At 55.0% G+C, this 27727-nt stretch overlaps 9 non-coding genes across 9 annotated transcripts; all 9 read right to left on the bottom strand.

Moving 5' to 3' along the window:
- Positions 1–340: 340 nt before the first annotated feature.
- Positions 341–412, bottom strand: trnae-uuc (transfer RNA glutamic acid (anticodon UUC)). The gene has a single exon. It is a non-coding gene; the product is annotated as a tRNA-Glu (tRNA).
- A 1015-nt stretch (positions 413–1427) lies between these two features.
- trnaf-gaa (transfer RNA phenylalanine (anticodon GAA)) lies at positions 1428–1500 on the bottom strand. The gene has a single exon. It is a non-coding gene; the product is annotated as a tRNA-Phe (tRNA).
- Positions 1501–4818: 3318 nt separating this feature from the next.
- Positions 4819–4891, bottom strand: trnaf-gaa (transfer RNA phenylalanine (anticodon GAA)). The gene has a single exon. It is a non-coding gene; the product is annotated as a tRNA-Phe (tRNA).
- A 5112-nt stretch (positions 4892–10003) lies between these two features.
- trnav-cac (transfer RNA valine (anticodon CAC)) lies at positions 10004–10076 on the bottom strand. Its single transcript has one exon. It is a non-coding gene; the product is annotated as a tRNA-Val (tRNA).
- Positions 10077–13415: 3339 nt separating this feature from the next.
- On the bottom strand, positions 13416–13488 carry trnav-cac (transfer RNA valine (anticodon CAC)). The gene has a single exon. It is a non-coding gene; the product is annotated as a tRNA-Val (tRNA).
- Positions 13489–16775: 3287 nt separating this feature from the next.
- On the bottom strand, positions 16776–16848 carry trnav-cac (transfer RNA valine (anticodon CAC)). The gene has a single exon. It is a non-coding gene; the product is annotated as a tRNA-Val (tRNA).
- A 3287-nt stretch (positions 16849–20135) lies between these two features.
- trnav-cac (transfer RNA valine (anticodon CAC)) lies at positions 20136–20208 on the bottom strand. The gene has a single exon. It is a non-coding gene; the product is annotated as a tRNA-Val (tRNA).
- A 3339-nt stretch (positions 20209–23547) lies between these two features.
- trnav-cac (transfer RNA valine (anticodon CAC)) lies at positions 23548–23620 on the bottom strand. Its single transcript has one exon. It is a non-coding gene; the product is annotated as a tRNA-Val (tRNA).
- A 3339-nt stretch (positions 23621–26959) lies between these two features.
- On the bottom strand, positions 26960–27032 carry trnav-cac (transfer RNA valine (anticodon CAC)). The gene has a single exon. It is a non-coding gene; the product is annotated as a tRNA-Val (tRNA).
- Between the last annotated feature and the right edge of the window lie 695 nt (positions 27033–27727).

Consider the following 27727-nt stretch of genomic DNA (forward strand, 5'->3'; position numbering starts at 1 on the left):
CACGCCTGTCATGGACGGAGCAGGAAAGGCGGCGCCACATTCTACAGCCCTCTCCACGCAATCGACGAAATCGGGCTACTGAAGTGGAGAAAATCGCCTCTCCAGAAAGTGCAAATATCATCTTGGAGAGTATAAATCCTATTGCCGAAGGTCAGCCCTGTCTACCAGAGTAACCCTCCCACCTCCTGCAGCGATGATCAGCTCGTCTCACACGCGAGAAGTCTTCGGTTGGAAACAAGCGCCCCCTCTTCTCGCGCGTTTTGCACGTTCGAGTGGTTTTAATGCGGCTCCTTCGTACACGGTGCTGATCTTTTGGAAAGCAGGAGGCAAAACTGACACGTTCCCATACCGGGAGTCAAACCCGGGCCGCCTGGGTGAAAACCAGGAATCCTAACCACTAGACCATATGGGAGCACACAACCCCGCTGTTCCGGGCATCATGCAAGCAAACTACATAAATATGAGAAAACACGCAAGAGAGTTGTCACTCAGAGTGTCGAAGGGTCGATGTATACTGGGGCTCAGTTGAAATGCAACGTCAGGACTTTTCCGAATTAGGTCACACGAAGAGAGCACAGCCTTTTCCGCCCTACCATGTGTGTATCGGTAACTCGCTGTGATCGTATAATGGTCAGTACTTTGCGTTGTGGCCGCAACAACCCCGGTTCGAATCCGGGTCACGGCAGAATAGGGGCGTCTGCTTTTACTACTTGCGCGAATGAAGGCAAAAAAAAGCCAATCGATGTGAACGAACGGCGCTTTACAGAGGAGTACTGCCTGACTGGATCGTTGATGAACGACAGAGGCCACTCCGACCTCTTCTCGGTTTTCTTCAACGACTTACTAAGGATCTTCTTCACATTCGCCCATGCAGGGGAAGCCAGTTACACCAAAGCAAACGCAGGAAAGTGCATTTCAAGCAGAGACCAGGAGGGACTTGTTTACACCGAGAGTGGTCGGAGAATGGAACAATGCGCCCAGCCCTGTTGCTGGAGCCGATTCTTGATGAGATCTTGGGCTCACTGGATGCTAATCTTTCTGTTGTTCTTGCAGGTCCTGCGCTGCTTTTGAGCCGACAGAGCTCGTCCTGGTCTGTCGGCACAGCCCAATTGCAAATGATCGGCTCCGCGTACAGAAGGAACGTGCGTTTGGTACAAGAGTGCATGAAGGCACCGGAAATACATTGGGAACAAATGACCGGTCGCTCAAGACCTCTGTGAAGTACAGGAGCGTGCAACAAGAGGCTGTTTCCGCCCGGTCTCGGACCGGGGACCTTTCGCGTGTTAGGCGAACGTGATAGCCGCTACACTACGGAAACCTGCAGGGACCGCTGCTGGTGTCTCGCTTGCGTTTCGGGCTGAGAATGGGAAGCGTCACTTTAGGCAGGGGGCGCTGGAAAGAGGAACAAAGGGCGCGATGAAACAAAATGCCGAAACCCGGGATCGAACCAGGGACCTTTAGATCTTCAGTCTAACGCTCTCCCAACTGAGCTATTTCGGCAGTGCACAGAGCCCACAGCCACCTGCTCCAGCGGCATGAGCGCACCAAGAGGAGCGGGAGAGTGTTGCAGGAACGTCACTCAGAAGGAAAGCCACCCAGCTGCGCCCTCTGAGCTCTGTCCAGCGCATCTTCCTCGCATGGACTCCTGCCTGCGACGGGCAGGAAACAATTAGCAAGAACAGAACAGCACCCCATGGGTGTCTCATGACCACACCTTAGGTTGTGACACGTGCAGGTGTGAGGGGTTGCCGGGCTACTCTGGAGCAGAGCTTGGGCGGAGGGGGGGCGGGAAAGCAGACAAAGAGGTGACACCTCAAGGTCTGCATGATCACAGCTCTCCGCCGCCCCAGGCTTCCGCTCGATAAGCTACTGGACACACCCGCCCCTCCTCACACAGACCGTGGAAAAGCCCCCGAGTGGGAGGGCTCTCTCTTCCTCCCAGGAGCTCTTGGACACGACGCACAGACAGAGCGCGGGGAGCTGCCGCCTGCAAACACGGCTCCAGGCAGGACTCCACTCCGCAGGAGCCGCAGAGCAGAGGAGATGGGGGCAGCTTAGTTCCTGTGCAGAGACCTGAGCTGTTGTTGCTGCGGACGCTGTCTTTTCTGTTCTCGGGGTAGGAGTGAATGTTGAGTTGCCCTTAGAAATGAAGCAGAGCACTTCAACGGCACGGGTGTGTGTGTGTGCGTGCGCCCTGGTGATTCTGGGAGACAGATCGAACCTGGGCTAAAAGAGAGGGGGCTTAGCCCTCTTCCATTTGCTAGTTCAGAGTTGTACAACCCATTTGTATCTGCTAGGCGGCGCAGTCGTCGTGCACAAAGAACGCTTTGAAAAGCGTCAAAAGCAAGTCATTCTGAGTTGGTCGTTTGTGTTTTCCGTTCAGACGCGAAATGCTGAAATGATCTCTCGGCTCCTCGGTTGTCATTTCTGCTCCGTAAAGAAATCACAGCACGCGTCGCCTTCCAGCACGCTGGGTCGGGACACGATGCCGGGGATCGAAGGATGTGATGTCTTCCTCGTTAGTATAGTGGCAAGTATCCCCGCCTGTCACGTGGGAGACCGGGGTTCGATTCCCCGACGGGGAGTAGAAAGCTTTTCTTTTACCTCCTTAGAGAAAGGACTGCCTTTCACTTCTCTGTTTTCTTTCACAGCGTCGTGCACCTTTTCATTGCTCTCGCTTTCAGAGCCTCCGCACGGCACACGACTCGACATCAGAAAGCACATTGAAGTGAAAGCAGGAAGCGCTGCGACATGCACTGTGCAGATCCAGCCACACTAAGAGGTGAGTGGGTCTGTTCGATGCACAAAGAACGCTTAGATAAGCGTCAAAGGCAAGTCATTCCGAGTTGGTCGTTTGTGTTTTCTGTTCAGACGCGAAATGCTGAAATGATCTCTCGGCTCCTCGGTTGTCATTTCTGCTCCGTAAAGAAATCACAGCACGCGTCGGCTTCCAGCACGGTGGGTCGGGACACGATGCCGGGGGTCGGAGAGAGCGATGTCTTCCTCGTTAGTATAGTGGTGATTATCCCCACCTGTCACGCGGGAGACTGGGGTACATCAGGACGCGCATTGGAGTGAAAGCAGGATGCGCTGCGACATGCACTGTGCAGATCCCGCCACACTAAGAGGTGAGTGGGTCTGTGCGATCACAGCGCTAGGCGAATCCCCAATCCCCTTTTGTGCGTGGCGACAAAAGAAGCCGGTCTGTTTCCGCCCAGTTTCGAACCATTGACTTTTCGCGTGGGAGGCAAACGTGATAACCACTACACTACGGAAACGGTAACAAACCCTTCCCAGCGGCCCAGTGCTGAGCTTCGCCAATGCGATTCAGCTGCTTCCAGTGCCTTTATTGGAGTGCGCTGATGGACCGTGCTCTCTCTCCAGAGACCAGCACGCCTGTCATGGACGGAGCAGGAAAAGCGGCGCCACATTCTACAGCCCTCTCCACGCAATCGACGAAATCGGGCTACTGAAGTGGAGAAAATCGCCTCTCCAGAAAGTGCAAATATCATCTTGGAGAGTATAAATCCTATTGCCGAAGGTCAGCCCTGTCTACCAGAGTAACCCTCCCACCTCCTGCAGCGATGATCAGCTCGTCTCACACGCGAGAAGTCTTCGGTTGGAAACAAGCGCCCCCTCTTCTCGCGCGTTTTGCACGTTCGAGTGCTTTTAATGCGGCTCCTTCGTACACGGTGCTGATCTTTTGGAAAGCAGGAGGCAAAACTGACACGTTCCCATGCCGGGAGTCAAACCCGGGCCGCCTGGGTGAAAACCAGGAATCCTAACCGCTAGACCATATGGGAGCACACAACCCCGCTGTTCCGGGCATCATGCAAGCAAACTACATAAATATGAGAAAACACGCAAGAGAGTTGTCACTCAGAGTGTCGAAGGGTCGATGTATACTGGGGCTCAGTTGAAACGCAACGTCAGGACTTTTCCGAATTAGGTCACACGAAGAGAGCACAGCCTTTTCCGCCCTACCATGTGTGTATCGGTAACTCGCCGTGATCGTATAGTGGTCAGTACTTTGCGTTGTGGCCGCAACAACCCCGGTTCGAATCCGGGTCACGGCAGAATAGGGGCGTCTGCTTTTACTACTTGCGCGAATGAAGGCAAAAAAAAGCCAATGGATGTGAACGAACGGCGCTTTACAGAGGAGTACTGCCTGACTGGATCGTTGATGAACGACAGAGGCCACTCCGACCTCTTCTCGGTTTTCTTCAACGACTTACTAAGGATCTTCTTCACATTCGCCCATGCAGGGGAAGCCAGTTACACCAAAGCAAACGCAGGAAAGTGCATTTCAAGCAGAGACCAGGAGGGACTTGTTTACACCGAGAGTGGTCGGAGAATGGAACAATGCGCCCAGCCCTGTTGCTGGAGCCGATTCTTGATGAGATCTTGGGCTCACTGGATGCTAATCTTTCTGTTGTTCTTGCAGGTCCTGCGCTGCTTTTGAGCCGACAGAGCTCGTCCTGGTCTGTCGGCACAGCCCAATTGCAAATGATCGGCTCCGCGTACAGAAGGAACGTGCGTTTGGTACAAGAGTGCATGAAGGCACCGGAAATACATTGGGAACAAATGACCGGTCGCTCAAGACCTCTGTGAAGTACAGGAGCGTGCAACAAGAGGCTGTTTCCGCCCGGTCTCGAACCGGGGACCTTTCGCGTGTTAGGCGAACGTGATAGCCGCTACACTACGGAAACCTGCAGGGACCGCTGCTGGTGTCTCGCTTGCGTTTCGGGCTGAGAAAGGGAAGCGTCACTTTAGGCAGGGGGCGCTGGAGAGAGGAACAAAGGGCGCGATGAAACAAAATGCCGAAACCCGGGATCGAACCAGGGACCTTTAGATCTTCAGTCTAACGCTCTCCCAACTGAGCTATTTCGGCAGTGCACAGAGCCCACACCCACCTGCTCCAGCCTTCCTGTATTGCGGCATGAGCGCACCAAGAGGAGCTGGAGAGTGTTGCAGGAACGTCACTCAGAAGGAAAGCCACCCAGCTGCGCCCTCTGAGCTCTGTCCAGAGCATCTTCCTCGCATGGACTCCTGCCTGCGACGGGCAGGAAACAATTAGCAAGAACAGAACAGCACCCCATGGGTGTCTCATGACCACACCTTAGGTTGTGACACGTGCAGGTGTGAGGGGTTGCCGGGCTACTCTGGAGCAGAGCTTGGGCGGAGGGGGGGCGGGAAAGCAGACAAAGAGGTGACACCTCAAGGTCTGCACGATCACAGCTCTCCGCCGCCCCAGGCTTCCGCTCGATAAGCTACTGGACACACCCGCCCCTCCTCACACAGACCGTGGAAAAGCCCCCGAGTGGGAAGGCTCTCTCTTCCTCCCAGGAGCTCTTGGACACGACGCACAGACAGAGCGCGGGGAGCCGCCGCCTGCAAACATGGCTCCAGGCAGGACTCCACTCCGCAGGAGCCGCAGAGCAGAGGAGATGGGGGCAGCTTAGTTCCTGTGCAGAGACCTGAGCTGTTGTTGCTGCGGACGCTGTCTTTTCTATTCTCGGGGTAGGAGTGAATGTTGAGTTGCCCTTAGAAATGAAGCAGAGCACTTCAACGGCACGGGTGTGTGTGTGTGCGTGCGCCCTGGTGATTCTGGGAGACAGATCGAACCTGGGCTAAAAGAGAGGGGGCTTAGCCCTCTTCCATTTGCTAGTTCAGAGTTGTACAACCCATTTGTATCTGCTAGGCGGCGCAGTCGTCGTGCACAAAGAACGCTTTGAAAAGCGTCAAAAGCAAGTCATTCCGAGTTGGTCGTTTGTGTTTTCCGTTCAGACGCGAAATGCTGAAATGATCTCTCGGCTCCTCGGTTGTCATTTCTGCTCCGTAAAGGAATCACAGCACGCGTCGCCTTCCAGCACGCTGGGTCGGGACACGATGCCGGGGATCGAAGGATGTGACGTCTTCCTCGTTAGTATAGTGGCAAGTATCCCCGCCTGTCACGCGGGAGACCGGGGTTCGATTCCCCGACGGGGAGTAGAAAGCTCTTCTTTTACCTCCTTAGAGAAAGGACTGCCTTTCACTTCTCTGTTTTCTTTCACAGCGTCGTGCACCTTTTCATTGCTCTCGCTTTCAGAGCCTCCGCACGGCACACGACTCGACATCAGAAAGCACATTGAAGTGAAAGCAGGAAGCGCTGCGACATGCACTGTGCAGATCCCGCCACACTAAGAGGTGAGTGGGTCTGTTCGATGCACAAAGAACGCTTTGATAAGCGTCAAAGGCAAGTCATTCCGAGTTGGTCGTTTGTGTTTTCTGTTCAGACGCGAAATGCTGAAATGATCTCTCGGCTCCTCGGTTGTCATTTCTGCTCCGTAAAGAAATCACAGCACGCGTCGGCTTCCAGCACGGTGGGTCGGGACACGATGCCGGGGGTCGGAGAGAGCGATGTCTTCCTCGTTAGTATAGTGGTGATTATCCCCACCTGTCACGCGGGAGACTGGGGTACATCAGGACGCGCATTGGAGTGAAAGCAGGATGCGCTGCGACATGCACTGTGCAGATCCCGCCACACTAAGAGGTGAGTGGGTCTGTGCGATCACAGCGCTAGGCGAATCCCCAATCCCCTTTTGTGCGTGGCGACAAAAGAAGCCGGTCTGTTTCCGCCCAGTTTCGAACCATTGACTTTTCGCGTGGGAGGCAAACGTGATAACCACTACACTACGGAAACGGTAGCAAACCCTTCCCAGTGGCCCAGTGCTGAGCTTCGCCAATGCGATTCAGCTGCTTCCAGTGCCTTTATTGGAGTGCGCTGATGGACCGTGCTCTCTCTCCAGAGACCAGCACGCCTGTCATGGACGGAGCAGGAAAAGCGGCGCCACATTCTACAGCCCTCTCCACGCAATCGACGAAATCGGGCTACTGAAGTGGAGAAAATCGCCTCTCCAGAAAGTGCAAATATCATCTTGGAGAGTATAAATCCTATTGCCGAAGGTCAGCCCTGTCTACCAGAGTAACCCTCCCACCTCCTGCAGCGATGATCAGCTCGTCTCACACGCGAGAAGTCTTCGGTTGGAAACAAGCGCCCCCTCTTCTCGCGCGTTTTGCACGTTCGAGTGATTTTAATGCGGATCCTTCGTACACGGTGCTGATCTTTTGGAAAGCAGGAGGCAAAACTGACACGTTCACATACCGGGAGTCAAACCCGGGCCGCCTGGGTGAAAACCAGGAATCCTAACCACTAGACCATATGGGAGCACACAACCCCGCTGTTCCGGGCATCATGCAAGCAAACTACATAAATATGAGAAAACACGCAAGAGAGTTGTCACTCAGAGTGTCGAAGGGTCGATGTATACTGGGGCTCAGTTGAAATGCAATGTCAGGACTTTTCCGAATTAGGTCACACGAAGAGAGCACAGCCTTTTCCACCCTACCATGTGTGTATCGGTAACTCGCCGTGATTGTATAGTGGTCAGTACTTTGCGTTGTGGCCGCAACAACCCCGGTTCGAATGCGGGTCACGGCAGAATAGGGGCGTCTGCTTTTACTACTTGCGCGAATGAAGGCAAAAAAAAGCCAATCGATGTGAACGAACGGCGCTTTACAGAGGAGTACTGCCTGACTGGATCGTTGATGAACGACAGAGGCCACTCCGACCTCTTCTCGGTTTTCTTCAACGACTTACTAAGGATCTTCTTCACATTCGCCCATGCAGGGGAAGCCAGTTTCACCAAAGCAAACGCAGGAAAGTGCATTTCAAGCAGAGACCAGGAGGGACTTGTTTACACCGAGAGTGGTCGGAGAATGGAACAATGCGCCCAGCCCTGTTGCTGGAGCCGATTCTTGATGAGATCTTGGGCTCACTGCATGCTAATCTTTCTGTTGTTGTTGCAGGTCCTGCGCTGCTTTTGAGCCGACAGAGCTCGTCCTGGTCTGTCGGCACAGCCCAATTGCAAATGATCGGCTCCGCGTACAGAAGGAACGTGCGTTTGGTACAAGAGTGCATGAAGGCACCGGAAATACATTGGGAACAAATGACCGGTCGCTCAAGACCTCTGTGAAGTACAGGAGCGTGCAAAAAGAGGCTGTTTCCGCCCGGTCTCGAACCGGGGACCTTTCGCGTGTGAGGCGAACGTGATAGCCGCTACACTACGGAAACCTGCAGGGACCGCTGCTGGTGTCTCGCTTGCGTTTCGGGCTGAGAAAGGGAAGCGTCACTTTAGGCAGGGGGCGCTGGAGAGAGGAACAAAGGGCGCGATGAAACAAAATGCCGAAACCCGGGATCAAACCAGGGACTTTTAGATCTTCAGTCTAACGCTCTCCCAACTGACCTATTTCGGCAGTGCGCAGAGCCCACAGCCACCTGCTCCAGCCTTCCTGTGTTGCGGCATGAGCGCACCAAGAGGAGCGGGAGAGTGTTGCAGGAACGTCACTCAGAAGGAAAGCCACCCAGCTGTGCCCTCTGAGCTCTGTCCAGAGCATCTTCCTCGCATGGACTCCTGCCTGCGACGGGCAGGAAACAATTAGCAAGAACAGAGCAGCACCCCATGGGTGTCTCATGACCACACCTTAGGTTGTGACACGTGCAGGTGTGAGGGGTTGCCGGGCTACTCTGGAGCAGAGCTTGGGCGGAGGGGGGGCGGGAAAGCAGACAAAGAGGTGACACCTCAAGGTCTGCACGATCACAGCTCTCCGCCGCCCCAGGCTTCCGCTCGATAAGCTACTGGACACACCCGCCCCTCCTCACACAGACCGTGGAAAAGCCCCCGAGTGGGAGGGCTCTCTCTTCCTCCCAGGAGCTCTTGGACGCACAGACAGAGTGCGGGGAGCCGCCGCCTGCAAACACGGCTCCAGGCAGGACTCCACTCCGCAGGAGCCGCAGAGCAGAGGAGATGGGGGCAGCTTAGCTCCTGTGCAGAGACCTGAGCTGTTGTTGCTGCGGACACTGTCTTTTCTGTTCTCGGGGTAGGAGTGAATGTTGAGTTGCCCTTAGAAATGAAGCAGAGCACTTCAACGGCACGGGTGTGTGTGCGTGCGCCCTGGTGATTCTGGGAGACAGATCGAACCTGGGCTAAAAGAGAGGGGGCTTAGCCCTCTTCCATTTGCTAGTTCAGAGTTGTACAACCCATCTGTATCTGCTAGGCGGCGCAGTCGTCGTGCACAAAGAACGCTTTGAAAAGCGTCAAAAGCAAGTCATTCCGAGTTGGTCGTTTGTGTTTTCCGTTCAGACGCGAAATGCTGACATGATCTCTCGGCTCCTCGGTTGTCATTTCTGTTCCGTAAAGGAATCACAGCACGCGTCGCCTTCCAGCACGCTGGGTCGGGACACGATGCCGAGTTTCGGAGAGTGCGGTGTCTTCCTCGTTAGTACAGTGGCAAGTATCCCCGCTTGTCACGCGGGAGACCAGGGTTCGATTCCCTGACGGGGAGTAGAAAGCTTTTCTTTTACCTCCTTAGAGAAAGGACTGCCTTTCACTTCTCTGTTTTCTTTCACAGCGCCGTGCACCTTTTCATTGCTCTCGCTTTCAGAGCCTCCGCACGGCACACGACTCGACATCAGGAAGCACATTGAAGTGAAAGCAGGAAGCGCTGCGACATGCACTGTGCAGATCCCGCCACACTAAGAGGTGAGTGGGTCTGTTCGATGCACAAAGAACGCTTTGAAAGCATCAAAGGCAAATCATTCCGAGTTGGTCGTTTGTGTTTTCTGTTCAGACGCGAAATGCTGAAATGATCTCTCGGCTCCTCGGTTGTCATTTCTGCTCCGTAAAGGAATCACAGCAGGCGTCGGCTTCCAGCACGGTGGGTCGGGACACGATGCCGGGGGTCGGAGAGAGCGATGTCTTCCTCGTTAGTATAGTGGTGATTATCCGCACCTGTCACGCGGGAGACTGGGGTACATCAGGACGCGCATTGAAGTGAAAGCAGGATGCGCTGCGACATGCACTGTGCAGATCCCGCCACACTAAAAGGTGAGTGGGTCTGTTCGATCACTGCGCTAGGCGAATCCCCAATCCCCTTTTGTGCGTGCCGACAACGGAAGCCGGTCTGTTTCCGCCCGGTTTCGAACCGGGGACCTTTCGCGTGTGAGGCGAACGTGATAACCACTACACTACGGAAACGGTGGCAATCCCTGCCCAGCGGCCCAGCGCTGAGCTTCGCCAATGCGATTCAGCTGCTTCCAGTGCCTTTATTGGAGTGCGCTGATGGACCGTGCTCTCTCTCCAGAGACCAGCACGCCTGTCATGGACGGAGCAGGAAAGGCGGCGCCACATTCTACAGCCCTCTCCACGCAATCGACGAAATCGGGCTACTGAAGTGGAGAAAATCGCCTCTCCAGAAAGTGCAAATATCATCTTGGAGAGTATAAATCCTATTGCCGAAGGTCAGCCCTGTCTACCAGAGTAACCCTCCCACCTCCTGCAGGGATGATCAGCTCGTCTCACACGCGAGAAGTCTTCGGTTGGAAACAAGCGCCCCCTCTTCTCGCGCGATTTGCACGTTCGAGTGGTTTTAATGCGGCTCCTTCGTACACGGTGCTGATCTTTTGGAAAGCAGGAGGCAAAACTGACAGGTTCCCATACCGGGAGTCGATCCCAGGCCGCCCGGGTGAAAACCAGAAATCCTAACCGCTAGACCATATGGGAGCACACACCCCTGCTGTTCCGGGCATCATGCAAGCAAACTACATAAATATGAGAAAACGCGCAAGAGAGTTGTCACTCAGAGTGTCGAAGGGTCGATGTATACTGGGGCTCAGTTGAAATGCAACGTCAGGACTTTTCCGAATTAGATCACACGAAGAGAGCACAGCCTTTTCCGCCCTGCCACGTGGGTATCGGTAACTCGCCGTGATCGTATAGTGGTCAGTACTTTGCGTTGTGGCCGCAACAACCCCGGTTCGAATCCGGGTCACGGCAGAATAGGGGCGTCTGCTTTGACTACTTGCGCGAATGAAGGCAAAAAAAAGCCAATCGATGTGAACGAACGGCGCTTTACAGAGGAGTACTGCCTGACTGGATCGTTGATGAACGACAGAGGCCACTCTGACCTCTTCTCGGTTTTCTTCAATGACTTACTAAGGATCTTCTTCACATTCGCCCATGCAGGGGAAGCCAGTTACACCAAAGCAAACGCAGGAAAGTGCATTTCAAGCAGAGACCAGGAGGGACTTGTTTACACCGAGAGTGGTCGGAGAATGGAACAATGCGCCCAGCCCTGTTGCTGGAGCCGATTCTTGATGAGATCTTGGGCTCACTAAGAGGCCCCCGCTGGATGCTAATCTTTCTGTTGTTGTTGCAGGTCCTGCGCTGCTTTTGAGCCGACAGAGCTCGTCCTGGTCTGTCGGCACAGCCCAATTGCAAATGATCGGCTCCGCGTACAGAAGGAACGTGCGTTTGGTACAAGAGTGCATGAAGGCACCGGAAATACATTGGGAACAAATGACCGGTCGCTCAAGACCTCTGTGAAGTACAGGAGCGTGCAAAAAGAGGCTGTTTCCACCCGGTCTCGAACCGGGGACCTTTCGCGTGTGAGGCGAACGAGATAGCCGCTACACTACGGAAACCTGCAAGGACCGCTGCTGGTGTCTCGCTTGCGTTTCGGGCTGAGAAAGGGAAGCGTCACTTTAGGCAGGGGGCGCTGGAGAGAGGAACAAAGGGCGCGATGAAACAAAATGCCGAAACCCGGGATCAAACCAGGGACTTTTAGATCTTCAGTCTAACGCTCTCCCAACTGACCTATTTCGGCAGTGCGCAGAGCCCACAGCCACCTGCTCCAGCCTTCCTGTGTTGCGGCATGAGCGCACCAAGAGGAGCGGGAGAGTGTTGCAGGAACGTCACTCAGAAGGAAAGCCACCCAGCTGTGCCCTCTGAGCTCTGTCCAGCGCATCTTCCTCGCATGGACTCCTGCCTGCGAGGGGCAGGAAACAATTAGCAAGAACAGAGCAGCACCCCATGGGTGTCTCATGACCACACCTTAGGTTGTGACACGTGCAGGTGTGAGGGGTTGCCGGGCTACTCTGGAGCAGAGCTTGGGAGGAGGGGGGGCGGGAAAGCAGACAAAGAGGTGACACCTCAAGGTCTGCACGATCACAGCTCTCCGCCGCCCCAGGCTTCCGCTCGATAAGCTACTGGACACACCCGCCCCTCCTCACACAGACCGTGGAAAAGCCCCCGAGTGGGAGGGCTCTCTCTTCCTCCCAGGAGCTCTTGGACGCACAGACAGAGCGCGGGGAGCCGCCGCCTGCAAACACGGCTCCAGGCAGGACTCCACTCCGCAGGAGCCGCAGAGCAGAGGAGATGGGGGCAGCTTAGCTCCTGTGCAGAGACCTGAGCTGTTGTTGCTGCGGACGCTGTCTTTTCTGTTCTCGGGGTAGGAGTGAATGTTGAGTTGCCCTTAGAAATGAAGCAGAGCACTTCAACGGCACGGGTGTGTGTGTGTGCGTGCGCCCTGGTGATTCTGGGAGACAGATCGAACCTGGGCTAAAAGAGAGGGGGCTTAGCCCTCTTCCATTTGCTAGTTCAGAGTTGTACAACCCATCTGTATCTGCTAGGCGGCGCAGTCGTCGTGCACAAAGAACGCTTTGAAAAGCGTCAAAAGCAAGTCATTCCGAGTTGGTCGTTTGTGTTTTCCGTTCAGACGCGAAATGCTGACATGATCTCTCGGCTCCTCGGTTGTCATTTCTGTTCCGTAAAGGAATCACAGCACGCGTCGCCTTCCAGCACGCTGGGTCGGGACACGATGCCGAGGATCGGAGAGTGCGGTGTCTTCCTCGTTAGTATAGTGGCAAGTATCCCCGCCTGTCATGCGGGAGACCAGGGTTCGATTCCCTGACGGGGAGTAGAAAGCTTTTCTTTTACCTCCTTAGAGAAAGGACTGCCTTTCACTTCTCTGTTTTCTTTCACAGCGCCGTGCACCTTTTCATTGCTCTCGCTTTCAGAGCCTCCGCACGGCACACGACTCGACATCAGGAAGCACATTGAAGTGAAAGCAGGAAGCGCTGCGACATGCACTGTGCAGATCCCGCCACACTAAGAGGTGAGTGGGTCTGTTCGATGCACAAAGAACGCTTTGAAAGCATCAAAGGCAAATCATTCCGAGTTGGTCGTTTGTGTTTTCTGTTCAGACGCGAAATGCTGAAATGATCTCTCGGCTCCTCGGTTGTCATTTCTGCTCCGTAAAGGAATCACAGCAGGCGTCGGCTTCCAGCACGGTGGGTCGGGACACGATGCCGGGGGTCGGAGAGAGCGATGTCTTCCTCGTTAGTATAGTGGTGATTATCCGCACCTGTCACGCGGGAGACTGGGGTACATCAGGACGCGCATTGAAGTGAAAGCAGGATGCGCTGCGACATGCACTGTGCAGATCCCGCCACACTAAGAGGTGAGTGGGTCTGTTCGATCACTGCGCTAGGCGAATCCCCAATCCCCTTTTGTGCGTGCCGACAAAGGAAGCCGGTCTGTTTCCGCCCGGTTTCGAACCGGGGACCTTTCGCGTGTGAGGCGAACGTGATAACCACTACACTACGGAAACGGTGGCAATCCCTGCCCAGCGGCCCAGCGCTGAGCTTCGCCAATGCGATTCAGCTGCTTCCAGTGCCTTTATTGGAGTGCGCTGATGGACCGTGCTCTCTCTCCAGAGACCAGCACGCCTGTCATGGACGGAGCAGGAAAGGCGGCGCCACATTCTACAGCCCTCTCCACGCAATCGACGAAATCGGGCTACTGAAGTGGAGAAAATCGCCTCTCCAGAAAGTGCAAATATCATCTTGGAGAGTATAAATCCTATTGCCGAAGGTCAGCCCTGTCTACCAGAGTAACCCTCCCACCTCCTGCAGGGATGATCAGCTCGTCTCACACGCGAGAAGTCTTCGGTTGGAAACAAGCGCCCCCTCTTCTCGCGCGATTTGCACGTTCGAGTGGTTTTAATGCGGCTCCTTCGTACACGGTGCTGATCTTTTGGAAAGCAGGAGGCAAAACTGACAGGTTCCCATACCGGGAGTCGATCCCAGGCCGCCCGGGTGAAAACCAGAAATCCTAACCGCTAGACCATATGGGAGCACACACCCCTGCTGTTCCGGGCATCATGCAAGCAAACTACATAAATATGAGAAAACGCGCAAGAGAGTTGTCACTCAGAGTGTCGAAGGGTCGATGTATACTGGGGCTCAGTTGAAATGCAACGTCAGGACTTTTCCGAATTAGATCACACGAAGAGAGCACAGCCTTTTCCGCCCTGCCACGTGGGTATCGGTAACTCGCCGTGATCGTATAGTGGTCAGTACTTTGCGTTGTGGCCGCAACAACCCCGGTTCGAATCCGGGTCACGGCAGAATAGGGGCGTCTGCTTTGACTACTTGCGCGAATGAAGGCAAAAAAAAGCCGATCGATGTGAACGAACGGCGCTTTACAGAGGAGTACTGCCTGACTGGATCGTTGATGAACGACAGAGGCCACTCTGACCTCTTCTCGGTTTTCTTCAATGACTTACTAAGGATCTTCTTCACATTCGCCCATGCAGGGGAAGCCAGTTACACCAAAGCAAACGCAGGAAAGTGCATTTCAAGCAGAGACCAGGAGGGACTTGTTTACACCGAGAGTGGTCGGAGAATGGAACAATGCGCCCAGCCCTGTTGCTGGAGCCGATTCTTGATGAGATCTTGGGCTCACTAAGAGGCCCCCGCTGGATGCTAATCTTTCTGTTGTTGTTGCAGGTCCTGCGCTGCTTTTGAGCCGACAGAGCTCGTCCTGGTCTGTCGGCACAGCCCAATTGCAAATGATCGGCTCCGCGTACAGAAGGAACGTGCGTTTGGTACAAGAGTGCATGAAGGCACCGGAAATACATTGGGAACAAATGACCGGTCGCTCAAGACCTCTGTGAAGTACAGGAGCGTGCAAAAAGAGGCTGTTTCCACCCGGTCTCGAACCGGGGACCTTTCGCGTGTGAGGCGAACGAGATAGCCGCTACACTACGGAAACCTGCAAGGACCGCTGCTGGTGTCTCGCTTGCGTTTCGGGCTGAGAAAGGGAAGCGTCACTTTAGGCAGGGGGCGCTGGAGAGAGGAACAAAGGGCGCGATGAAACAAAATGCCGAAACCCGGGATCAAACCAGGGACTTTTAGATCTTCAGTCTAACGCTCTCCCAACTGACCTATTTCGGCAGTGCGCAGAGCCCACAGCCACCTGCTCCAGCCTTCCTGTGTTGCGGCATGAGCGCACCAAGAGGAGCGGGAGAGTGTTGCAGGAACGTCACTCAGAAGGAAAGCCACCCAGCTGTGCCCTCTGAGCTCTGTCCAGCGCATCTTCCTCGCATGGACTCCTGCCTGCGAGGGGCAGGAAACAATTAGCAAGAACAGAGCAGCACCCCATGGGTGTCTCATGACCACACCTTAGGTTGTGACACGTGCAGGTGTGAGGGGTTGCCGGGCTACTCTGGAGCAGAGCTTGGGAGGAGGGGGGGCGGGAAAGCAGACAAAGAGGTGACACCTCAAGGTCTGCACGATCACAGCTCTCCGCCGCCCCAGGCTTCCGCTCGATAAGCTACTGGACACACCCGCCCCTCCTCACACAGACCGTGGAAAAGCCCCCGAGTGGGAGGGCTCTCTCTTCCTCCCAGGAGCTCTTGGACGCACAGACAGAGCGCGGGGAGCCGCCGCCTGCAAACACGGCTCCAGGCAGGACTCCACTCCGCAGGAGCCGCAGAGCAGAGGAGATGGGGGCAGCTTAGCTCCTGTGCAGAGACCTGAGCTGTTGTTGCTGCGGACGCTGTCTTTTCTGTTCTCGGGGTAGGAGTGAATGTTGAGTTGCCCTTAGAAATGAAGCAGAGCACTTCAACGGCACGGGTGTGTGTGTGTGCGTGCGCCCTGGTGATTCTGGGAGACAGATCGAACCTGGGCTAAAAGAGAGGGGGCTTAGCCCTCTTCCATTTGCTAGTTCAGAGTTGTACAACCCATCTGTATCTGCTAGGCGGCGCAGTCGTCGTGCACAAAGAACGCTTTGAAAAGCGTCAAAAGCAAGTCATTCCGAGTTGGTCGTTTGTGTTTTCCGTTCAGACGCGAAATGCTGACATGATCTCTCGGCTCCTCGGTTGTCATTTCTGTTCCGTAAAGGAATCACAGCACGCGTCGCCTTCCAGCACGCTGGGTCGGGACACGATGCCGAGGATCGGAGAGTGCGGTGTCTTCCTCGTTAGTATAGTGGCAAGTATCCCCGCCTGTCACGCGGGAGACCAGGGTTCGATTCCCTGACGGGGAGTAGAAAGCTTTTCTTTTACCTCCTTAGAGAAAGGACTGCCTTTCACTTCTCTGTTTTCTTTCACAGCGCCGTGCACCTTTTCATTGCTCTCGCTTTCAGAGCCTCCGCACGGCACACGACTCGACATCAGGAAGCACATTGAAGTGAAAGCAGGAAGCGCTGCGACATGCACTGTGCAGATCCCGCCACACTAAGAGGTGAGTGGGTCTGTTCGATGCACAAAGAACGCTTTGAAAGCATCAAAGGCAAATCATTCCGAGTTGGTCGTTTGTCATTTCTGCTCCGTAAAGGAATCACAGCAGGCGTCGGCTTCCAGCACGGTGGGTCGGGACACGATGCCGGGGGTCGGAGAGAGCGATGTCTTCCTCGTTAGTATAGTGGTGATTATCCGCACCTGTCACGCGGGAGACTGGGGTACATCAGGACGCGCATTGAAGTGAAAGCAGGATGCGCTGCGACATGCACTGTGCAGATCCCGCCACACTAAGAGGTGAGTGGGTCTGTTCGATCACTGCGCTAGGCGAATCCCCAATCCCCTTTTGTGCGTGCCGACAAAGGAAGCCGGTCTGTTTCCGCCCGGTTTCGAACCGGGGACCTTTCGCGTGTGAGGCGAACGTGATAACCACTACACTACGGAAACGGTGGCAATCCCTGCCCAGCGGCCCAGCGCTGAGCTTCGCCAATGCGATTCAGCTGCTTCCAGTGCCTTTATTGGAGTGCGCTGATGGACCGTGCTCTCTCTCCAGAGACCAGCACGCCTGTCATGGACGGAGCAGGAAAGGCGGCGCCACATTCTACAGCCCTCTCCACGCAATCGACGAAATCGGGCTACTGAAGTGGAGAAAATCGCCTCTCCAGAAAGTGCAAATATCATCTTGGAGAGTATAAATCCTATTGCCGAAGGTCAGCCCTGTCTACCAGAGTAACCCTCCCACCTCCTGCAGGGATGATCAGCTCGTCTCACACGCGAGAAGTCTTCGGTTGGAAACAAGCGCCCCCTCTTCTCGCGCGATTTGCACGTTCGAGTGGTTTTAATGCGGCTCCTTCGTACACGGTGCTGATCTTTTGGAAAGCAGGAGGCAAAACTGACAGGTTCCCATACCGGGAGTCGATCCCAGGCCGCCCGGGTGAAAACCAGAAATCCTAACCGCTAGACCATATGGGAGCACACACCCCTGCTGTTCCGGGCATCATGCAAGCAAACTACATAAATATGAGAAAACGCGCAAGAGAGTTGTCACTCAGAGTGTCGAAGGGTCGATGTATACTGGGGCTCAGTTGAAATGCAACGTCAGGACTTTTCCGAATTAGATCACACGAAGAGAGCACAGCCTTTTCCGCCCTGCCACGTGGGTATCGGTAACTCGCCGTGATCGTATAGTGGTCAGTACTTTGCGTTGTGGCCGCAACAACCCCGGTTCGAATCCGGGTCACGGCAGAATAGGGGCGTCTGCTTTGACTACTTGCGCGAATGAAGGCAAAAAAAAGCCAATCGATGTGAACGAACGGCGCTTTACAGAGGAGTACTGCCTGACTGGATCGTTGATGAACGACAGAGGCCACTCTGACCTCTTCTCGGTTTTCTTCAATGACTTACTAAGGATCTTCTTCACATTCGCCCATGCAGGGGAAGCCAGTTACACCAAAGCAAACGCAGGAAAGTGCATTTCAAGCAGAGACCAGGAGGGACTTGTTTACACCGAGAGTGGTCGGAGAATGGAACAATGCGCCCAGCCCTGTTGCTGGAGCCGATTCTTGATGAGATCTTGGGCTCACTAAGAGGCCCCCGCTGGATGCTAATCTTTCTGTTGTTGTTGCAGGTCCTGCGCTGCTTTTGAGCCGACAGAGCTCGTCCTGGTCTGTCGGCACAGCCCAATTGCAAATGATCGGCTCCGCGTACAGAAGGAACGTGCGTTTGGTACAAGAGTGCATGAAGGCACCGGAAATACATTGGGAACAAATGACCGGTCGCTCAAGACCTCTGTGAAGTACAGGAGCGTGCAAAAAGAGGCTGTTTCCACCCGGTCTCGAACCGGGGACCTTTCGCGTGTGAGGCGAACGAGATAGCCGCTACACTACGGAAACCTGCAAGGACCGCTGCTGGTGTCTCGCTTGCGTTTCGGGCTGAGAAAGGGAAGCGTCACTTTAGGCAGGGGGCGCTGGAGAGAGGAACAAAGGGCGCGATGAAACAAAATGCCGAAACCCGGGATCAAACCAGGGACTTTTAGATCTTCAGTCTAACGCTCTCCCAACTGACCTATTTCGGCAGTGCGCAGAGCCCACAGCCACCTGCTCCAGCCTTCCTGTGTTGCGGCATGAGCGCACCAAGAGGAGCGGGAGAGTGTTGCAGGAACGTCACTCAGAAGGAAAGCCACCCAGCTGTGCCCTCTGAGCTCTGTCCAGCGCATCTTCCTCGCATGGACTCCTGCCTGCGAGGGGCAGGAAACAATTAGCAAGAACAGAGCAGCACCCCATGGGTGTCTCATGACCACACCTTAGGTTGTGACACGTGCAGGTGTGAGGGGTTGCCGGGCTACTCTGGAGCAGAGCTTGGGAGGAGGGGGGGCGGGAAAGCAGACAAAGAGGTGACACCTCAAGGTCTGCACGATCACAGCTCTCCGCCGCCCCAGGCTTCCGCTCGATAAGCTACTGGACACACCCGCCCCTCCTCACACAGACCGTGGAAAAGCCCCCGAGTGGGAGGGCTCTCTCTTCCTCCCAGGAGCTCTTGGACGCACAGACAGAGCGCGGGGAGCCGCCGCCTGCAAACACGGCTCCAGGCAGGACTCCACTCCGCAGGAGCCGCAGAGCAGAGGAGATGGGGGCAGCTTAGCTCCTGTGCAGAGACCTGAGCTGTTGTTGCTGCGGACGCTGTCTTTTCTGTTCTCGGGGTAGGAGTGAATGTTGAGTTGCCCTTAGAAATGAAGCAGAGCACTTCAACGGCACGGGTGTGTGTGTGTGCGTGCGCCCTGGTGATTCTGGGAGACAGATCGAACCTGGGCTAAAAGAGAGGGGGCTTAGCCCTCTTCCATTTGCTAGTTCAGAGTTGTACAACCCATCTGTATCTGCTAGGCGGCGCAGTCGTCGTGCACAAAGAACGCTTTGAAAAGCGTCAAAAGCAAGTCATTCCGAGTTGGTCGTTTGTGTTTTCCGTTCAGACGCGAAATGCTGACATGATCTCTCGGCTCCTCGGTTGTCATTTCTGTTCCGTAAAGGAATCACAGCACGCGTCGCCTTCCAGCACGCTGGGTCGGGACACGATGCCGAGGATCGGAGAGTGCGGTGTCTTCCTCGTTAGTATAGTGGCAAGTATCCCCGCCTGTCACGCGGGAGACCAGGGTTCGATTCCCTGACGGGGAGTAGAAAGCTTTTCTTTTACCTCCTTAGAGAAAGGACTGCCTTTCACTTCTCTGTTTTCTTTCACAGCGCCGTGCACCTTTTCATTGCTCTCGCTTTCAGAGCCTCCGCACGGCACACGACTCGACATCAGGAAGCACATTGAAGTGAAAGCAGGAAGCGCTGCGACATGCACTGTGCAGATCCCGCCACACTAAGAGGTGAGTGGGTCTGTTCGATGCACAAAGAACGCTTTGAAAGCATCAAAGGCAAATCATTCCGAGTTGGTCGTTTGTCATTTCTGCTCCGTAAAGGAATCACAGCAGGCGTCGGCTTCCAGCACGGTGGGTCGGGACACGATGCCGGGGGTCGGAGAGAGCGATGTCTTCCTCGTTAGTATAGTGGTGATTATCCGCACCTGTCACGCGGGAGACTGGGGTACATCAGGACGCGCATTGAAGTGAAAGCAGGATGCGCTGCGACATGCACTGTGCAGATCCCGCCACACTAAGAGGTGAGTGGGTCTGTTCGATCACTGCGCTAGGCGAATCCCCAATCCCCTTTTGTGCGTGCCGACAAAGGAAGCCGGTCTGTTTCCGCCCGGTTTCGAACCGGGGACCTTTCGCGTGTGAGGCGAACGTGATAACCACTACACTACGGAAACGGTGGCAATCCCTGCCCAGCGGCCCAGCGCTGAGCTTCGCCAATGCGATTCAGCTGCTTCCAGTGCCTTTATTGGAGTGCGCTGATGGACCGTGCTCTCTCTCCAGAGACCAGCACGCCTGTCATGGACGGAGCAGGAAAGGCGGCGCCACATTCTACAGCCCTCTCCACGCAATCGACGAAATCGGGCTACTGAAGTGGAGAAAATCGCCTCTCCAGAAAGTGCAAATATCATCTTGGAGAGTATAAATCCTATTGCCGAAGGTCAGCCCTGTCTACCAGAGTAACCCTCCCACCTCCTGCAGGGATGATCAGCTCGTCTCACACGCGAGAAGTCTTCGGTTGGAAACAAGCGCCCCCTCTTCTCGCGCGATTTGCACGTTCGAGTGGTTTTAATGCGGCTCCTTCGTACACGGTGCTGATCTTTTGGAAAGCAGGAGGCAAAACTGACAGGTTCCCATACCGGGAGTCGATCCCAGGCCGCCCGGGTGAAAACCAGAAATCCTAACCGCTAGACCATATGGGAGCACACACCCCTGCTGTTCCGGGCATCATGCAAGCAAACTACATAAATATGAGAAAACGCGTAAGAGAGTTGTCACTCAGAGTGTCGAAGGGTCGATGTATACTGGGGCTCAGTTGAAATGCAACGTCAGGACTTTTCCGAATTAGATCACACGAAGAGAGCACAGCCTTTTCCGCCCTGCCACGTGGGTATCGGTAACTCGCCGTGATCGTATAGTGGTCAGTACTTTGCGTTGTGGCCGCAACAACCCCGGTTCGAATCCGGGTCACGGCAGAATAGGGGCGTCTGCTTTGACTACTTGCGCGAATGAAGGCAAAAAAAAGCCAATCGATGTGAACGAACGGCGCTTTACAGAGGAGTACTGCCTGACTGGATCGTTGATGAACGACAGAGGCCACTCTGACCTCTTCTCGGTTTTCTTCAATGACTTACTAAGGATCTTCTTCACATTCGCCCATGCAGGGGAAGCCAGTTACACCAAAGCAAACGCAGGAAAGTGCATTTCAAGCAGAGACCAGGAGGGACTTGTTTACACCGAGAGTGGTCGGAGAATGGAACAATGCGCCCAGCCCTGTTGCTGGAGCCGATTCTTGATGAGATCTTGGGCTCACTAAGAGGCCCCCGCTGGATGCTAATCTTTCTGTTGTTGTTGCAGGTCCTGCGCTGCTTTTGAGCCGACAGAGCTCGTCCTGGTCTGTCGGCACAGCCCAATTGCAAATGATCGGCTCCGCGTACAGAAGGAACGTGCGTTTGGTACAAGAGTGCATGAAGGCACCGGAAATACATTGGGAACAAATGACCGGTCGCTCAAGACCTCTGTGAAGTACAGGAGCGTGCAAAAAGAGGCTGTTTCCACCCGGTCTCGAACCGGGGACCTTTCGCGTGTGAGGCGAACGAGATAGCCGCTACACTACGGAAACCTGCAAGGACCGCTGCTGGTGTCTCGCTTGCGTTTCGGGCTGAGAAAGGGAAGCGTCACTTTAGGCAGGGGGCGCTGGAGAGAGGAACAAAGGGCGCGATGAAACAAAATGCCGAAACCCGGGATCAAACCAGGGACTTTTAGATCTTCAGTCTAACGCTCTCCCAACTGACCTATTTCGGCAGTGCGCAGAGCCCACAGCCACCTGCTCCAGCCTTCCTGTGTTGCGGCATGAGCGCACCAAGAGGAGCGGGAGAGTGTTGCAGGAACGTCACTCAGAAGGAAAGCCACCCAGCTGTGCCCTCTGAGCTCTGTCCAGCGCATCTTCCTCGCATGGACTCCTGCCTGCGAGGGGCAGGAAACAATTAGCAAGAACAGAGCAGCACCCCATGGGTGTCTCATGACCACACCTTAGGTTGTGACACGTGCAGGTGTGAGGGGTTGCCGGGCTACTCTGGAGCAGAGCTTGGGAGGAGGGGGGGCGGGAAAGCAGACAAAGAGGTGACACCTCAAGGTCTGCACGATCACAGCTCTCCGCCGCCCCAGGCTTCCGCTCGATAAGCTACTGGACACACCCGCCCCTCCTCACACAGACCGTGGAAAAGCCCCCGAGTGGGAGGGCTCTCTCTTCCTCCCAGGAGCTCTTGGACGCACAGACAGAGCGCGGGGAGCCGCCGCCTGCAAACACGGCTCCAGGCAGGACTCCACTCCGCAGGAGCCGCAGAGCAGAGGAGATGGGGGCAGCTTAGCTCCTGTGCAGAGACCTGAGCTGTTGTTGCTGCGGACGCTGTCTTTTCTGTTCTCGGGGTAGGAGTGAATGTTGAGTTGCCCTTAGAAATGAAGCAGAGCACTTCAACGGCACGGGTGTGTGTGTGTGCGTGCGCCCTGGTGATTCTGGGAGACAGATCGAACCTGGGCTAAAAGAGAGGGGGCTTAGCCCTCTTCCATTTGCTAGTTCAGAGTTGTACAACCCATCTGTATCTGCTAGGCGGCGCAGTCGTCGTGCACAAAGAACGCTTTGAAAAGCGTCAAAAGCAAGTCATTCCGAGTTGGTCGTTTGTGTTTTCCGTTCAGACGCGAAATGCTGACATGATCTCTCGGCTCCTCGGTTGTCATTTCTGTTCCGTAAAGGAATCACAGCACGCGTCGCCTTCCAGCACGCTGGGTCGGGACACGATGCCGAGGATCGGAGAGTGCGGTGTCTTCCTCGTTAGTATAGTGGCAAGTATCCCCGCCTGTCACGCGGGAGACCAGGGTTCGATTCCCTGACGGGGAGTAGAAAGCTTTTCTTTTACCTCCTTAGAGAAAGGACTGCCTTTCACTTCTCTGTTTTCTTTCACAGCGCCGTGCACCTTTTCATTGCTCTCGCTTTCAGAGCCTCCGCACGGCACACGACTCGACATCAGGAAGCACATTGAAGTGAAAGCAGGAAGCGCTGCGACATGCACTGTGCAGATCCCGCCACACTAAGAGGTGAGTGGGTCTGTTCGATGCACAAAGAACGCTTTGAAAGCATCAAAGGCAAATCATTCCGAGTTGGTCGTTTGTGTTTTCTGTTCAGACGCGAAATGCTGAAATGATCTCTCGGCTCCTCGGTTGTCATTTCTGCTCCGTAAAGGAATCACAGCAGGCGTCGGCTTCCAGCACGGTGGGTCGGGACACGATGCCGGGGGTCGGAGAGAGCGATGTCTTCCTCGTTAGTATAGTGGTGATTATCCGCACCTGTCACGCGGGAGACTGGGGTACATCAGGACGCGCATTGAAGTGAAAGCAGGATGCGCTGCGACATGCACTGTGCAGATCCCGCCACACTAAGAGGTGAGTGGGTCTGTTCGATCACTGCGCTAGGCGAATCCCCAATCCCCTTTTGTGCGTGCCGACAAAGGAAGCCGGTCTGTTTCCGCCCGGTTTCGAACCGGGGACCTTTCGCGTGTGAGGCGAACGTGATAACCACTACACTACGGAAACGGTGGCAATCCCTGCCCAGCGGCCCAGCGCTGAGCTTCGCCAATGCGATTCAGCTGCTTCCAGTGCCTTTATTGGAGTGCGCTGATGGACCGTGCTCTCTCTCCAGAGACCAGCACGCCTGTCATGGACGGAGCAGGAAAGGCGGCGCCACATTCTACAGCCCTCTCCACGCAATCGACGAAATCGGGCTACTGAAGTGGAGAAAATCGCCTCTCCAGAAAGTGCAAATATCATCTTGGAGAGTATAAATCCTATTGCCGAAGGTCAGCCCTGTCTACCAGAGTAACCCTCCCACCTCCTGCAGGGATGATCAGCTCGTCTCACACGCGAGAAGTCTTCGGTTGGAAACAAGCGCCCCCTCTTCTCGCGCGATTTGCACGTTCGAGTGGTTTTAATGCGGCTCCTTCGTACACGGTGCTGATCTTTTGGAAAGCAGGAGGCAAAACTGACAGGTTCCCATACCGGGAGTCGATCCCAGGCCGCCCGGGTGAAAACCAGAAATCCTAACCGCTAGACCATATGGGAGCACACACCCCTGCTGTTCCGGGCATCATGCAAGCAAACTACATAAATATGAGAAAACGCGCAAGAGAGTTGTCACTCAGAGTGTCGAAGGGTCGATGTATACTGGGGCTCAGTTGAAATGCAACGTCAGGACTTTTCCGAATTAGATCACACGAAGAGAGCACAGCCTTTTCCGCCCTGCCACGTGGGTATCGGTAACTCGCCGTGATCGTATAGTGGTCAGTACTTTGCGTTGTGGCCGCAACAACCCCGGTTCGAATCCGGGTCACGGCAGAATAGGGGCGTCTGCTTTGACTACTTGCGCGAATGAAGGCAAAAAAAAGCCAATCGATGTGAACGAACGGCGCTTTACAGAGGAGTACTGCCTGACTGGATCGTTGATGAACGACAGAGGCCACTCTGACCTCTTCTCGGTTTTCTTCAATGACTTACTAAGGATCTTCTTCACATTCGCCCATGCAGGGGAAGCCAGTTACACCAAAGCAAACGCAGGAAAGTGCATTTCAAGCAGAGACCAGGAGGGACTTGTTTACACCGAGAGTGGTCGGAGAATGGAACAATGCGCCCAGCCCTGTTGCTGGAGCCGATTCTTGATGAGATCTTGGGCTCACTAAGAGGCCCCCGCTGGATGCTAATCTTTCTGTTGTTGTTGCAGGTCCTGCGCTGCTTTTGAGCCGACAGAGCTCGTCCTGGTCTGTCGGCACAGCCCAATTGCAAATGATCGGCTCCGCGTACAGAAGGAACGTGCGTTTGGTACAAGAGTGCATGAAGGCACCGGAAATACATTGGGAACAAATGACCGGTCGCTCAAGACCTCTGTGAAGTACAGGAGCGTGCAAAAAGAGGCTGTTTCCACCCGGTCTCGAACCGGGGACCTTTCGCGTGTGAGGCGAACGAGATAGCCGCTACACTACGGAAACCTGCAAGGACCGCTGCTGGTGTCTCGCTTGCGTTTCGGGCTGAGAAAGGGAAGCGTCACTTTAGGCAGGGGGCGCTGGAGAGAGGAACAAAGGGCGCGATGAAACAAAATGCCGAAACCCGGGATCAAACCAGGGACTTTTAGATCTTCAGTCTAACGCTCTCCCAACTGACCTATTTCGGCAGTGCGCAGAGCCCACAGCCACCTGCTCCAGCCTTCCTGTGTTGCGGCATGAGCGCACCAAGAGGAGCGGGAGAGTGTTGCAGGAACGTCACTCAGAAGGAAAGCCACCCAGCTGTGCCCTCTGAGCTCTGTCCAGCGCATCTTCCTCGCATGGACTCCTGCCTGCGAGGGGCAGGAAACAATTAGCAAGAACAGAGCAGCACCCCATGGGTGTCTCATGACCACACCTTAGGTTGTGACACGTGCAGGTGTGAGGGGTTGCCGGGCTACTCTGGAGCAGAGCTTGGGAGGAGGGGGGGCGGGAAAGCAGACAAAGAGGTGACACCTCAAGGTCTGCACGATCACAGCTCTCCGCCGCCCCAGGCTTCCGCTCGATAAGCTACTGGACACACCCGCCCCTCCTCACACAGACCGTGGAAAAGCCCCCGAGTGGGAGGGCTCTCTCTTCCTCCCAGGAGCTCTTGGACGCACAGACAGAGCGCGGGGAGCCGCCGCCTGCAAACACGGCTCCAGGCAGGACTCCACTCCGCAGGAGCCGCAGAGCAGAGGAGATGGGGGCAGCTTAGCTCCTGTGCAGAGACCTGAGCTGTTGTTGCTGCGGACGCTGTCTTTTCTGTTCTCGGGGTAGGAGTGAATGTTGAGTTGCCCTTAGAAATGAAGCAGAGCACTTCAACGGCACGGGTGTGTGTGTGTGCGTGCGCCCTGGTGATTCTGGGAGACAGATCGAACCTGGGCTAAAAGAGAGGGGGCTTAGCCCTCTTCCATTTGCTAGTTCAGAGTTGTACAACCCATCTGTATCTGCTAGGCGGCGCAGTCGTCGTGCACAAAGAACGCTTTGAAAAGCGTCAAAAGCAAGTCATTCCGAGTTGGTCGTTTGTGTTTTCCGTTCAGACGCGAAATGCTGACATGATCTCTCGGCTCCTCGGTTGTCATTTCTGTTCCGTAAAGGAATCACAGCACGCGTCGCCTTCCAGCACGCTGGGTCGGGACACGATGCCGAGGATCGGAGAGTGCGGTGTCTTCCTCGTTAGTATAGTGGCAAGTATCCCCGCCTGTCACGCGGGAGACCAGGGTTCGATTCCCTGACGGGGAGTAGAAAGCTTTTCTTTTACCTCCTTAGAGAAAGGACTGCCTTTCACTTCTCTGTTTTCTTTCACAGCGCCGTGCACCTTTTCATTGCTCTCGCTTTCAGAGCCTCCGCACGGCACACGACTCGACATCAGGAAGCACATTGAAGTGAAAGCAGGAAGCGCTGCGACATGCACTGTGCAGATCCCGCCACACTAAGAGGTGAGTGGGTCTGTTCGATGCACAAAGAACGCTTTGAAAGCATCAAAGGCAAATCATTCCGAGTTGGTCGTTTGTGTTTTCTGTTCAGACGCGAAATGCTGAAATGATCTCTCGGCTCCTCGGTTGTCATTTCTGCTCCGTAAAGGAATCACAGCAGGCGTCGGCTTCCAGCACGGTGGGTCGGGACACGATGCCGGGGGTCGGAGAGAGCGATGTCTTCCTCGTTAGTATAGTGGTGATTATCCGCACCTGTCACGCGGGAGACTGGGGTACATCAGGACGCGCATTGAAGTGAAAGCAGGATGCGCTGCGACATGCACTGTGCAGATCCCGCCACACTAAGAGGTGAGTGGGTCTGTTCGATCACTGCGCTAGGCGAATCCCCAATCCCCTTTTGTGCGTGCCGACAAAGGAAGCCGGTCTGTTTCCGCCCGGTTTCGAACCGGGGACCTTTCGCGTGTGAGGCGAACGTGATAACCACTACACTACGGAAACGGTGGCAATCCCTGCCCAGCGGCCCAGCGCTGAGCTTCGCCAATGCGATTCAGCTGCTTCCAGTGCCTTTATTGGAGTGCGCTGATGGACCGTGCTCTCTCTCCAGAGACCAGCACGCCTGTCATGGACGGAGCAGGAAAGGCGGCGCCACATTCTACAGCCCTCTCCACGCAATCGACGAAATCGGGCTACTGAAGTGGAGAAAATCGCCTCTCCAGAAAGTGCAAATATCATCTTGGAGAGTATAAATCCTATTGCCGAAGGTCAGCCCTGTCTACCAGAGTAACCCTCCCACCTCCTGCAGGGATGATCAGCTCGTCTCACACGCGAGAAGTCTTCGGTTGGAAACAAGCGCCCCCTCTTCTCGCGCGATTTGCACGTTCGAGTGGTTTTAATGCGGCTCCTTCGTACACGGTGCTGATCTTTTGGAAAGCAGGAGGCAAAACTGACAGGTTCCCATACCGGGAGTCGATCCCAGGCCGCCCGGGTGAAAACCAGAAATCCTAACCGCTAGACCATATGGGAGCACACACCCCTGCTGTTCCGGGCATCATGCAAGCAAACTACATAAATATGAGAAAACGCGCAAGAGAGTTGTCACTCAGAGTGTCGAAGGGTCGATGTATACTGGGGCTCAGTTGAAATGCAACGTCAGGACTTTTCCGAATTAGATCACACGAAGAGAGCACAGCCTT

This window comes from Atractosteus spatula (genome assembly GCF_055471065.1).
Source record: "Atractosteus spatula isolate fAtrSpa1 chromosome 10 unlocalized genomic scaffold, fAtrSpa1.hap1 SUPER_10_unloc_13, whole genome shotgun sequence".
Taxonomy (NCBI): domain Eukaryota; kingdom Metazoa; phylum Chordata; class Actinopteri; order Semionotiformes; family Lepisosteidae; genus Atractosteus; species Atractosteus spatula.